Here is a 14372-nt window from a genome sequence, read left to right as displayed (position 1 = left end):
CCCTGTTTTGTGGACTACCAAGTCTTGATGGTTTCGGAAATATTACCTTGCACACTCATCATGTTGTCCTGGATCATTATTCATTCTGTTCCTCAGGAAATCCCAGTTGGAGCCTCTTGTTTGTGTATGGTACTGTTAAGCACTGCAGGGTACGGAAATGAGTAAATCTTGTTCTTTGCTATCAAACCAAAAACCTTGTTCTTTCTGCTGAACGACAGGAGGTTTTAGTGACTGACTGACTTCACTTCAGCTACCCAATATATTAGATTTAGGAAAGAGATACAGTAACTTTTGAAATGAGCTGATCACTTTACTTACCCATCTATGAAATTCTCTGCTTCAGCAACTATGATTCCCTAAGTTATGTAAGAATTTTAGAGAATATCAAGTTTACTAATATGATGATTTGGATACTCAGGTCATCTATACAATTTTTAATCTCGAAGTTATTGAGGTGTATATTCAGTGTTTCATAAGATCGAACTTAATTGGAGAAAACTATTAATATAGGTGTGATTAAGAAACTCCATTTCATAAAATGTTTTAATTAGGAAGAGAGATGTCAAATAGTGCGTTAAAATTATAGTGGATTTTACATTCTTATTAATCAAACAATTGAGGGTGTGAAGAGGTTTCTAATTCTCTGTGTCTGTACTAAAATATGAAACCAAACAAAACAGTATCTATTTTTTTATTTTTGAGCTGAAGGCCCAGACTTTGAGACGTTATTTCATAGACTCAGTAGTTGATATTTTCAGTGAATAAAATTTTATTCTTTTTTATTTGAACCTTTCTAATTCCTTTCTAAGCATTGTAAGTACAGATAATGTATACCACCTAACTTTAGCATATAATTTTAAGCACATAACTGCAGTCTTGGGGAGGGACCTATTGTTTGAATCCTTTGCTTAATTTACTTAAATTACTTTTTAAAGTAGATAATGGAGAATGAGACAAGGCTGAACCATTTTCAAACATAACTGGCACTGAGAGTGACCTTAGAGGTCAGCATATCTGACACCTGATCTTACTCAATGAGGAAACAGACTCGGAGAAGTCAAGAGACTTAATATCCCATCATTTATATCTATGGCCCAATTACTGTGGACGGTGTCCTGCCCTGGGGATGCTGTTGTGATGTAGGTTGGGTTCCCCAGGCATGAAGAGCCTGGGGGTCAGGACCTTCCTGGAAGGTGCTAGATTGGATCCACGTTTCCTTGGGCTCCTGTGTGTCCACCCTAGAGCAGAGTTGAACCCCTGAATTAGCTCCCACATCCGCCTTCCAGGCTGGCTGCAAATGGACTCTCAGCTTTCTCCTACCACAGGGACAGAGTGCTCTGGTCTTCAGAAGGAAGGGAGGCAGGTGATGACGTGTGTGAGACTGCTCTGATGTGTGTGTGCTAACCCCTGTTAGATGCGTGCTGTGGTTGCCGTGCGATTCTGCTTTTGTTTTGCCATGGGAATAAGCAGCACTCAGCTCCTTTTCAGGGAGTCCTCCCTGAATTCCAGATGTCCCGGGGTGGACAGTGCTGAGGGCCTGAGACAGGTGATGATGGGTCCCTGAACTCGGTTATTATGGTCTTTCAGAATTTGGATAAGCATTTGTCCTGCTGGTTATAAAAGCAGAATACATTCACGGTGGAAAATAATCAATACAAATCACCAAAAAGAAGACAAAAAGTGACCCATAACCCCACCACCCGGAGAAAAACCACATCACATTTGAGATGTGTCCTTGCAGCTACCCATAATACAGGCACCCAGAAGAAACCACTGTAACTAAATGTTCTGGTGAATTCTTTCCAGGTCAACAAGCAGTACCTCTTCCCTCGTGGTTACTGTGCTAGGAAGGTTCACATCCCCTCACAGAACCCTACGAAATAAGCATTTGTAATTATAGCCATTGTTTTAGATTGGGAAATAGAAGCACAGAGAAATGAAATGGCTGGCCCGGGGTCACATTCTGAGTGGTAAACACCAGGCAAGAAGGCCAGACTTCTCTATTCCTAGTCGGGGCCTCTTCAGAAAAAGCGCTGCTAGGCTGTCGTGAATGGTCAGTTACGGAAGAGACCAGCATGATCCTGTCTGTAGCCTTCCACATAGTCAGCCCGCATGGCCGAGCTGGAGTTATGTTTGTGTTTTGGGAGGTGGATTAGCCATTACGATCATCCTGAAATCAGAACACTGAAAACTCTTTGGTAGGTGTGGTCACTATAGAACAGTCTTAGCTACGTTTAAAAAGACAGTATTACTTGTAGAATGCCAATGACATTTCTCTTACTGTTGTCCTCACATGATTGGCTAAGTTCTTTTGTTTGGTTGGGTTGTCTTTTTTTTTAAGCAAAAATTCCGGACATTAATTAAAAATTGTGAAATAAATAGTTTGTTTAGGGAAAGAATGCCCTTCTTACACAAGAAACTGGCATCTCAGGTACCTAATAGAACACACACCAAAAAAATGCTTCCTATAGACAATCATAAATAATCTGCTGGGCAGTGATTTGTTTCTACCAAAAATCATAGCATATGAGTTTGAAAATACTGTTTTTACTCTGGACAAGTAGTGACATTTGAATTAGGGATATTTGCGTTGTTCATTTAAATAGGACTCAATTTTTCTTCAGTGGCTTTCTTTTTAGAAAAGAAAAGATTCATAACAAAAAAGAATAAATGTGCTTGCACTAAGTGCGCTTTAAGACAGAATTTCATGTGGAGCCACCTATCAATACTACACGTGAGAATTTTCACTGTCGTTTACTCAGCCTCTTGAATCTCACTCAGAGGTGCACGTGTTCATCCGTTTTGTTGTGTTGTTGTGCTAGTGAGAAAAATCAAGTCATATGTTGGTTTCCATTTATTATAGAATCACAAATAGCTTTCAAAGTGGTCTAGTTTCATCACATGGCAGTTCTCCAAGGATTCAAAACTATTTATAATTCTGTTGAACTTCGTTATGGAGAGCCAGATGTGAGAGTCATGCATAATATATATTTATATATCTTCAAGCATCTCAATTAGGGACCAGCAATCTTCCTGTGTCACATCTGTGTTTTTTAAATCTACTTTTGTTGCAAGACAGGACCAAAATTGCACAGCGTTATTAAGATTACTATAAATATTAAGCTGATTAAAATTACATTGTAATCATCTGCTTTGGAAAACTCGCAAATGGCCTAATCATGCCCCAATAGGAAATAGGTGAAATAAATCATGATCTAGAATAATACTTAGCCACTAAAAATAGAAGCAGGTTCACAGTGAGTCAAATGAGCAGGATATAGCAGTAGTCTTAGTAGAAACTCATTTATTTTTGTAAGACCTAGTAAATGTACTATAAAAAAGATTGGAATAATATTTAGCAAAATGCCACTCATCCTTATTTCTCAGAAATAAGATTATGGTGACTTACTTTCTTGTTTTGGCTTGACTCCATTTTCTAAAATGTCTGCAAAATCATGGAGAACCTTTATTAAGAAAAAATATGAAAACCTATGCATTGCTAAAAATATTTAACATTGACCTTCCTCTTCTTTGATATTCTCCACAGTGCCATCCCATCAAGGCATCAGGTCATTTTTTGTAGAGAAATGCAGAGAAAACTACACCTCACACCTTCACCTCCAGCTTCTGTGGGCTACTTATGGTCTGTCAGTGTGTTGAGGGAGATTGCGCAGAGCCGAGCATCCAGACTAGGACCTCGACGTCCTGTCTCCACTTTTCCTGTTTGCTCGTTGCCTTCTTTCCCTTCTCATCTCTACTCCAACCTTCCAGGCTAAAGGTATCCATACACTTTGGGCAAGAAGACCAGTGGTTCCTATTACTGGTAGCTAGCTCTCCCCTGGCTGCTACAATGATTTCTTTCTTAAGGGTTCCAGAACACACTGGATCCTGTCTTAGTTTGAGGCTGCTTTAGTGCCATGGCACTAGGCATTTCCATTTGACTTTACGGTTTACAAAAGTTAAAGCAGCATACATTTTATCGAGTGCAGTCCTTTCAGATCTGTTCTGCTCCGTCTCACTGGAAGGTGTGAGGTGATTGGCACTCAGCCGTTTGGGTCGCCAAGGAAAGCGGGGGAGTCTGGCATACTTTCTGGGGAGTCTGGCATTGCTTTCATTGTCACCAGAAAGCAATGGGAGTTGACTCTGGAATCATCGCGTCCAGGATTCCCTGCAAATCAACCAAAACAACCCAAAACCCAGTCGTTTTTAATTTTCAGCTCAGTGAGACTAAAGGGAAACAGTTTGCTTTTGGCTCGGGTGATGCTGAAATAAAATGCAGCTGAGCCCACCGAGGTTAAGGGAGAATAAAGTGTTTCAAATAGGTGTCTTCTAAAAGGAGAGACATCTGTATGGAACACCTGCTGTCTTCATTATAACTTTAAATAAGCTGCGTCTCTGGGGGTTAGAAGGGCCCTTCTTTTGGCACACTGTGCTGTGACAAAGATAAACTTTAAGCCCCAAGTAGTTTACCATTGTGTAGAGGATGCTTTTTGGCGAGACACATGGGGGTGAGGAGGGAAATGAGCCCCTGGCTTAGATAACTCAGGGCCAGCGAGGCCCGTTTTGAGCAGAGCTTTTGACACTATGACACTTGTCAGGTTGTGACAGTGTTTCCTTACCCCTTGGCAGCCCTATTTGCTAATTATTATCATCTTAATGTTTTATATATCAGGGAAGCATGGAGACAGTGCTTCTTGCTAAGTGGGCATAGCTGTTTCCTGGACTTCTGGGTTTCTTTGTATGCTTTGAGGAAGGGATCTGAACAGTCACTGTGCAGGCCTGTGTTGATGGCTTGTGTCTCTTATGCTTTTGCTTATTATCACAGGACCAGATGGTCTTGCACGTAGGGACAAGGGTGGGTAGAGGGAAAGAGCACCAAGGAATGCCTTTCTCGGAGAGCCTTTCAAACCAGTTGGCATTTGGGCAGTTTCCAGTCCAACTAAGAATGATTTCCATAAGCGGTAGCCGTGAAAACAACCTTGTGGCCCCAGAAGATAATATTTAATCAGCGATGTGGTTCATCTTATTAGCCTGAGGGGGAAATAACTCACCACCAAATTCTACCATGTAATAGATGGGATTGTTTGAAACCCATATCAGAACATCTGCTGTTTTTTAACTGTGCAAACCTAATGCTTTGTCCCCCTAAAGCAGCAGCAGTTGTACAGCTGCTGTGTACCCTGTATCTCTTAGACCTTGACACCAGACAAGGGGACATCTTCAGAGTTAATGAGCAATTAGGATGTTCTTTCCTGTCAATTAACTGGCAGAATAATGAGATCAAATGAGCACTGTCCTTAAAAACACCCAGACTTGTGTTTTCTAAAAAGGGTGTCTTTCTCTGCTGTTTTAGTTACATGAATAGACAAACAACTATTTAACATGGAAATAAATTAAATATTGCACCTACAGCAAACAGAAGAGAGAGGTATACAGACAGGATACTCTTTATTCTAAACTCAGAATTCACAGGTTTTCCTCTTGAGTGACTGTAATGACGTCATAACATCTGCTATCACCTTAATTATCTTAAAGATTGGCAGGCAAATATTTAGGGAGTGAGCATCCTTTCTCATATGAATGAATGTATCATATCTAAGTTTGGGGCAATCGAGGTATTGATCCTAAATTTGAATTAGTGGGCTCCAGACCATGCGCCATCTAAGGATTTTGGTCTTTCCCTGAATGTGATGAGAAGTTAGTGAAGGGTGTGAACAAAGGGGCAAGGGAAGCAGAGAAAATGGGCAAAGGCCCTGAGATGAGAGGGTGGCCCATTGTAGGTGCTGCGATAGTTGTGGCTGCAATATATTTTTCATTGTCGGACCAGAGTGGCAAGATGGGTGGGAATCAGGTTGTGAAAGGCCCAGTATGTTGTGTTTAAGGGTTTTGTACTTGACCCTGGAAACGGGAAACCATTGAGACTTTTAAGTAGGGAGGGCAATAAGATGAAATCTGGCTTTTAAGCTCACTCTGCTGTGTGTGGGGATTGGGTTGCAGGGAGAGAGATGGAATTTGAGTGAGTTCCAGCACACCAGGCACCATTATAAGTGACATGTGTGCATGTTTAGTGTGTGTGCATGTGTATGCACATGAGTGTGTATGTGCGTGTGTGTTCACTCAATCCAACAACCACCAATGCAGTGTTACTGTTTACCCATTTCAGAGAAGAGACTAAACCAAAGGAAGGCAAACTGTGGTCCCGTAGCTAATAAGTGACAGAGCTGAGATTTGAGCACAAGGAGTCTTGGTTCCAGAGTCTATATACTTATTACCCATGACGTCATTTTGCCTTTCATATTGTATTGGTATGGTCATCATCATAATAATTTAATTAATAATTAATATAATTAGGGCTTCCCTGGTGGCGCAGTGGTTGAGAGTCCGCCTGCCGATGCAGGGGACACAGGTTCGTGCCCCGGTTCGGGAGGATCCCTCATGCCGCGAAGCGGCTGGGCCCGTGAGCCATGGCCGCTGAGCCTGCGCGTCCGGAGCCTGTGCTCCGCAACGGGAGAGGCCACAACAGTGAGAGGCCCGCGTACCGCAAAAAAAAAAAAAAAAAAATAATAATAATAATAATTAATATAATTAATAATCTAAATGCTACTAGTATTTTACTAGCTTAGTGAACTTTTTTTTGTATTCATACTCATTCCTATTGGAATGAAATTAGAAATTTTAGTGAGTTAGAGTTTTCTGTAAAATATTCATCAGAAAGTTTCAAATTAAGTTTTTCAAGTAGAGGTTATTAATGACTTCTTGGTCAGCTTTAAACTTCCTATGGGAATTTCTACTGCAGATTTCATGGTTGAGTGTTTTCAGGGCCTTCAGTGGAGACCTGTGAAAGTCTAGGGAACGTGAAATCCCCAGCTGTTTTCCAGCCCCCAGGTAACACTCAGCTAACTATAGAGAGAATACTCCAATTCAATGGAAAGTTAGAAAAGACCATATTAAATGAAGGAGAATGGACATTTATGAAAGCTACAGCTCACTGACATCAAGGAGAATTAAAGTTATTCGAGCAGTGACCTCACTTGATTTCTGAAAAAAGAATAACCATTGATGTGCAGTGTGTGTCAGTAAATGAATGGTGGGTACATGCAAGGCCTGTAAGACAGTGAAAGGCCAAGCATATAGTTAACTAGCATTTGTTAAGTAACTAGAGGAGGGCTTTCAGAGATTTTGGTAGTTCTCAGTCCTGGCTTCCTGTTACAGTCACCTGGGGAGCTTTTAAAAATGATCAGTGCCGGGGCTTCCCTGGTGGCGCAGTGGTTGAGAGTCTGCCTGCTGATGCAGGGGATGCGGGTTCGTGCCCCGGTCCGGGAGGATCTCACATTACGCGGAGCGGCTGGGCCCGTGAGCCATGGCCGCTGAGCCTGTGCGTCCGGAGCCTGTGCTCCGCAACGGGAGAGGCCACAACAGTGAGAGGCCCGCGTACCGCAAAAAAAAAAAGAAAAGAAAAAAATTATCAGTGCCGCTTTTTCCCTCCGAGAAGGCGGCAGAGGCTGACTCTACAGTCATGGCCAAGATTAAGGCTCGAGACCTTTGCGGCAAGAAGAAGGAGCTGCTGAAACAGCTGGAGGACCTGAAAGTGGAGCTGTCCCAGCTACGCGTGGCTAAAGTACCGGGCGGCGCGGCTTCCAAACTCTCCAAGATCCAAGTTGTTTGCAAATCCATCGCCCGTGTACTCACCATCATTAACCAGACTCAGAAAGAGAACCTCAGGAAATTCTGTAAGGGCAAGAAGTACAAGCCCCTGCATCTGTGGCCCAAGAAAACGCGTGCCACGTGCCGCCGGCTCAACAAATACGAAGAGAACCTGAAGACCAAGAAGCAGCAGTGGAATGAGCGGCTGTACCCGCTCCGGAAGTACGCGGTCAAGGCCCGAGCATCCAGGTGTCAATAAAACAAACAAACTGGCAAAAAAAAAAAAAAATTGTCAGTGCCTTGGCCCCCAGTAAATCAGAATATACAGCTGGTGGGGCGGGGTGAGGGCAGGTGCACAAAGACGGCAGCGTGGGCCCAGGTACTGGGACTGCTTCATAAGGTCCCCTGGTGATTCTCGCAGGCCTTTAGGTCTTAAGGTGGGGAGTTCCTTGAGGGCCACGGAGAGAGGTTCCCATTTCTCTCTGCGCCGCTCTTAAGAAGCTCTAGCAGAAGACAATGGGTACTTTTTTTTTAATTGAAGGTACAGATAGTACCATCCATTTTAGTAGTTACCTAGATTTCTAAATTCTTTCTATGTAATTTTTAGAGTATTTGGAAAACCCATATTGTGCCACGTATGAGCAAGGTAGCCAGCTCTCTTCCCCCCAAATGAAGATAAACAAAAACCAAATTCTCTGCCTTCAGGAAACTTAGTCAAGTGGAAGAGAGAGTGAGGAAAGGTGGAGGGAGGGAACTAGGAAGGCATCAACAAAAATAGCTATTATCTGGGTGAAACGGTTGCTAATCAAAGAGAAGTGTGACTGATGGTTGGGAGTATTTAGGAACGGGATGGATGGATGGAAAGAAGGAAGGAAAAGCTGTGGATGGTTTCCTAATATGTTTCGATGACAAGAAAAGAAACCATTAAGACCGACATATTTCACATACGAATTCTTATTGGAAATCATGCTATTAAGAAATCGTAAAATAGCATGTTTGTTTTTTGTCTATTCTGTTCTCTAGGCTTGTCTTTACTGATGAGGAATGTTAACGTAAACATAAAGCAGTGAGTTTTTTGTTTTTTTGCGGTACGCGGGCCTCTCACTGCCGTGGCCTCTCCCGTTGCGGAGCACAGGCTCCGGACGCGCAGGCTCAGCAGCCATGGCTCACGGGCCCAGCCGCTCCACGGCACGTGGGATCCTCCCGGACCGGGGCACGAACCCGTGTCCCCTGCATTGGCAGGCGGACTCTCAACCACTGCGCCACCAGAGAAACCCAAGCAGTAAGTTTTAATGATTATTGCTTATAGTGTGCTTTCTTTTTTAATTATTTTGCCTTTTAACATGTTTCTTATTACAGAGGAATGAGATTCTTTTTCAGGCCTTCTAGTGGTTAGGAAGTTTGCAATTCACGAAAGCACCAATTACAGACGATTATAACCTGACAGCACAACTGCCATTTGAGGAGAGCTCAGTTGACACTTTCAGCAACTGTGCAAACAACCTTAGCCTAAGAGCCCTGTGGCAGCGGTTTGGCCTTATAAGAATTACAGATTTCTTGTTAATATAGTTATTCTTAGATTATAACTCTGTAAGAGCCTTAGAAACGGCCTGGTCCTAACCACCTTGGCACACTGCACCCTAGAAAGAGAGGGTGTTGGCTAGAGCCACACGGCTTAACCGTCCCTTAGCTAGTGCTGGAATCTGCATCATTGTACTCCCCATTCAGAGCTGTTTTTACCATATCCCCCAAGTTCATTTTTAAGCATAATATGCAATCAAAAAAATAAACGGGGTTATTCAAAGAGTAATAGTGCACATTCTGACCATTACTACCACATATCCCCCACTACCTGTCAGTAAGATCCTTTGGTACCTGCATTTGCTTCGAGAACTGTCTAGTGAGCAACTAGAGTAGAGGGGGTAAGCTCTACCCTTTAAAGTAAGTTTTAAGGGGCTCCAGGGAGCAGCTGGGAGCCGCTTGCTGTCTAACATGACATTGGGAACTCTAGCAGATTTACCAGCGTCTTGCATTTAACCGAGCTTTCTTGTGAATGGATCCAGAACATCCTACAACTAGGTTTTCTTTTTATGCACTGATTATTTTGATGCTGTGGAGTTTTGGCCAGATTGATCTTTAAGGTATCACATAGTTTTTAAGACAAAATTAGGAGTCATCAACTTACATTTTATTAGTCTAGTTTTATAACATTTGTACAGAAATGGGTTTTTAATTGAAATCAAGTTTAGCATCGACATCTTGCTGCATGCAGAAACATTAGCTTTTTGAATTGGGAGGGACCCTAGGAGATGCTTCTCATTCATTCCCCAAATGCTCCCTGCAGCCTCCATGAGTCGGGCCATCTTCACAGTGTCAGAAATGTGTGTCTCTGGAAGACAAAGCATAAAACGAGAATAATTTTCTCTTTTGTGGACCGTTGCCAAGTTGGTACTTAACAGGATTAAAAAATTGATTAACCGGCTTTAATTTAAAATTGTCTTATGGTAGTTATTTTATGGTAGTTATCAGGTAAAGTTTACCTAGCCAGCCGGAACAAGCTTTGCCTATCAAAAATTTGATGACTGTGTTTTTAAATATATGTAAAGGTGGGGGGAAGGAAAAAAGGTAGGAAGAGCTTAGAGTCTGTTTCCCCCGCAGTCTGTGATGAAGCCCTTTGCAGCCTGGCGTTCACGCCTTGACACAGTGTGGGCTTCGCAGCCATTCAGGCCCCAGTTGGAATCCCAGCTGTCTTTCCTTCACCAGTGAACAAGGTAATTAGGGGATTTATGGGGATTCTGTGGCTGGGGAGTTAAACCCTGCTCTTGGGGCTGTGGTGATGGCCGCTTGAGACAGGGCATGAGGGCACCCTTCCCAGAGAAGGCCCTCGATAGATCCTCTTCATTTCCCTTTCTCCTCTTTCACATGTGCTCTCTCCACTCATCTTAGGTCACTTACTAAAATTTTTCTTTTGGCATTTATTTCCATCTCTCAGAGATTCCTCCAAAAAGATAATAATGGTAATGAATGCTTAAGCACTAATATTTAGCAAGCCTCTTTTATATACCAGGCACAGCAAGTGCCTTTCATGCATTTCTTTAAATTTACTTTTTACAAGGACTCATGAGGTAGGGCACAATTGAAGCTTAAAAATTAAATGTAATAGGCCTGGATTCATACCTCGACTCTATCTGACTCCAAAGCACTGCGTCCTGTTCCAAGGATCTCGTTCCTGGAGCTCGAAATTCTGTTTCTGCTGCCATCCCAGGTGATGATTATGAAAACAGTAACAGCCAGCACGTAGCTTGTGCTGGGCACCGCTCTAAGCCCTTTATATATGTTGACATTTAAGGCTCATCACAGCCCTCTACAAGTTCTATTGCTGTCCCCATTTTTCAGATGAGCAAACCAAGGCACAGAGAGGCTTAGTAACTTGTCCACTTACCCAAGGTCACACAGAGTTAAAACTGGGTCTCAAACTCTAGTTTTTAATCCCCCAGCTGTCCTTCCCGTTTCACTTAAGCAGTTCTCAAAACTTGTTTTACACTAGATCTCAGACTAATCAAAGACGAGACAGGAACTCTCTCTTGCTCAACTTAACCATCCCTGCTACTCTACTTGTCCAGTAACTTGCAGAATTTTTTCCTTATTCTTGCTACAGTCCTTCTAAAGTAGTGATATATTGAATATTTCATCCAAACGCTAAACCAAGAATAATGCCTAAGCAAGGAAGAACAAATTCATTAACTAGGAATCCATTTACAGTCAATCCCCAGGGCTCATTGTGCAGTCAGTGCTTCTGCATCATTTAGAGTTGCTAATAAATGAAGGCCTTTGCATCTTTCCAAGTGTCTTCATATTTACCAGTCTCGTATTTTACCATAGGAAGCGGCTTCAACAAGCATATTCATGTGTTGACAGTTCTAATTAATACAAGTAATTAGTCCTGACAGTAGAACTGTGAAAAGAAGACCCATTCATAAATTTGCTAATTATGTCACTCTGCTCAGAATTTAATCGCAGTCTAGTCTTTAATCATTTCTGTATATGGGCAAAAGGCCAGCTCACTAAATTCTTCAGACTTTCACATTTACTTCTGATAAAGGAATTTTGTCAAAGTTAATTTATCTTTGAAACTTAATATTCCAGTATGCAGGAATTGGTGAAGAACAGAGCTCCTTCTGGAGAGAAATAAACAGGAGAATGGGAAAAACCAGGCAAGGAAGGAAGGAGGTAGGAAGAAGTCGTCGAGGGCGTCCATATGCTTTCTTACATATCTAAGTCTACAAGATTTTGTGCACTAATATATTGATGTTTTTCTAAAAACTAAGGTAGTTTTATTTAGGCTGTTGGTATATTTGTGGTACAGAAAATTTGAAGACAGTTTGTTACTTGGATCCCAAGTTGAGCCCTCCTCTCTCTGATGTAAATAGTGTACATTTGCAGGCATGTTTGTTCTGGAGCAGGGTTTTTCAACCTGAGCACTATTGACATTTGGGGCTGAATAATTCCTTGTTGGGGTGGAGCTGTCCTGTGCATTGTGGGATGTTGAATAGCATCTGGCCTCTACCCACCAGATGCTCCTGCACCCTTCCTCCCAGCTGTGACGGCCAAAAGTATCTACAGACATTGCCAGTTCTCCCTTAGGGGGCAAAATCTGTTGAGAACCACCATACCAGAGGGTAAGTTTAGATGATAAAGAATCAGGTAAACTTGTGTATAGGACACTTACATAGAATCAGTTATAGCAAAATCAATAAAATCAAGCACATCACTTGGAAGTGATTTAGTGGCAGGAAATCCAGATTTGGAATGATATTCCTTGAATTTCAGTACCTCCTTCTTACCTTTTCAATGTAAAGGTCCCTCTGGTTCTCTTTGATAGCAAGTAGGGTGGCACTTGGTACCCTGGTAGTAGAGTGGTTGTATCTAAAACTCCTTTGCTTCTTGTGTTAAATACACTGGGCTCTTAGCTTTCATGGACTTAGTATGTAGTGTTTCGACCACTTTTAGGTGACCTTAAAGTTCTGGGTACTCAGCTGCAGGTGTTCTTTGTTCCCCTTTCCAGTCCATTAATTCCTTCCCTTCTTGTCTTACTTGCCTCCATCCAGTGCTTAGATTTCCAGTCCTTTGTTTCAGTTACTCTCTTACAAATACCTTCCGTGCCCTTGTTGCTCAGTCCTTCGTCCACCTATATGGAAAAATTCCACAGACTTAGATGAGCCCAGCCACTAGGCTTCTCAGACCCTGCACCTGGCAGCTGAGCCCAATTGGAGACTGTGCCCCAACAGAGTAAACTGAGTCTATTACAAATGATATCAACATCTCACCTGTCCTTGACTTCCCCCCAAAAATAGAATCCACCTGTAGGTAATGCCCTCAGCGTCCCATGATGAAAACTACAAACTTTCCTGTATCCACCCCCATACTGAACTTGTCCCTCCTAATAGCTGGGCAGGGAAGTCTCTTTCCTCTTACCGAGAGCTAATCCTTTCCCTGTCCTAACTTCTCAGGAAAAGCTCTTGTTACTGATTATCCCCCTTTCCCTCTGTCTTCAGCTTCTGAGTGTTTACCAGATCCTTCCTGTCAATATTGAAACCTACTCGAGTCTCTTTCCACACTCATCCCCAAAGAGAGAGAGACCAACAGCACAACTGCCTTTCATTCACCACCTTTCCTTGCCACTTACGGTCTGCAGAGTCTCCACTTCTTCAGTCGTGCTGCTGACCCCCTTTACTCTCATGAAACCGTTCTAGCCAAGTTCCCCAGCGGCCTCAATGTTGCTAAGGCCCGGAGACACTTCCCTTCCCCAGGTTTACTTAACATAACTATCCACTCCTCGAAACCCTCCTTTTTTCTACCCTCCTGGCTTTCCCACTACTGCTCTGACCTCTTTCCTTGGTCTCCTTTGCAGGCTCACCCGCCTCTACTCTACCTTGGAATATCAGTTTTCCTAATGACTTCATTCTTGGACCTCTTTTCTTAAGGCTTTAGTTACGATTTATACTTCAAATTTATCTTCCCAGCCCAGATCTCTTTCTGAAATTATATCAATATATAAATGAACTCAAGGACATCTCAAATGCAGCATGTACTTACCTTTTCCACCTCCCCAACTTGTTCCTCGTCAGGTGTTACCTCCTGGGTGTTGTCAGTAACCAGGTGATCTTGATGCTAAGTCAAAACATGTCTCAAATCCACATCCGCTAGTCTGGGCCACTGTTACGACTGGACGGTGGGAGGTGAGGACAGAGAGGTTTAAGAGCCAGATCACACAGGGCCTTTTAGGCCGGCAGAAGGACTTTGGTTTTTCTCTAAGTGAGATGGGAGCCTTTAGAGGGTTTTGAGCACAGAGTATCATAATTTAACTTAATTTCTTAAAGGCTCACTGGGGCTACTGTGTTGAGAATAGTCTGTGGGGCAGCATAGTGGGGTGAATGCTGACCCCCAAAAGAGCTGTGCCCCCAGAGCCTTAGAATGCAACTGTATTTGGAGTAAGAGTCTTTGCAGATGTAATGAAAATGACACTGGCAAGGTGAGATCATCCTGATGAGGGTAGGCCCTAAACCCAATGATAGGTGTGCTGATGAGAGAGGGCAAAGGAGAAGATAGGCACAGAGGGATAGGCCATGTGAAGACACAGGCAGAGGGTAGCAGCAGGAAGACCAGTTAGGAGCCTGTTGCAGTAACCCAGGCAAGGGAGGACCACAGCTCCCACCCGGACGGCAGCC

The 14372-nt window shown here is 42.9% G+C and overlaps 1 protein-coding gene and 1 pseudogene across 14 annotated transcripts in view; both read left to right on the top strand.

The window, feature by feature from the left end:
• RHBDD1 (rhomboid domain containing 1) overlaps window positions 1-14372 on the top strand; it is a 114650-nt gene that overhangs the window by 73019 nt on the left and 27259 nt on the right. The window lies entirely within an intron of this gene.
• Window positions 7473-7933, top strand: LOC137226139 (large ribosomal subunit protein uL29 pseudogene; annotated as a pseudogene).

Source organism: Pseudorca crassidens, chromosome 6, assembly GCF_039906515.1.
Source record: "Pseudorca crassidens isolate mPseCra1 chromosome 6, mPseCra1.hap1, whole genome shotgun sequence".
In the NCBI taxonomy this organism is placed as follows: domain Eukaryota; kingdom Metazoa; phylum Chordata; class Mammalia; order Artiodactyla; family Delphinidae; genus Pseudorca; species Pseudorca crassidens.
This window is presented reverse-complemented; position numbering and strand designations above follow the sequence as displayed.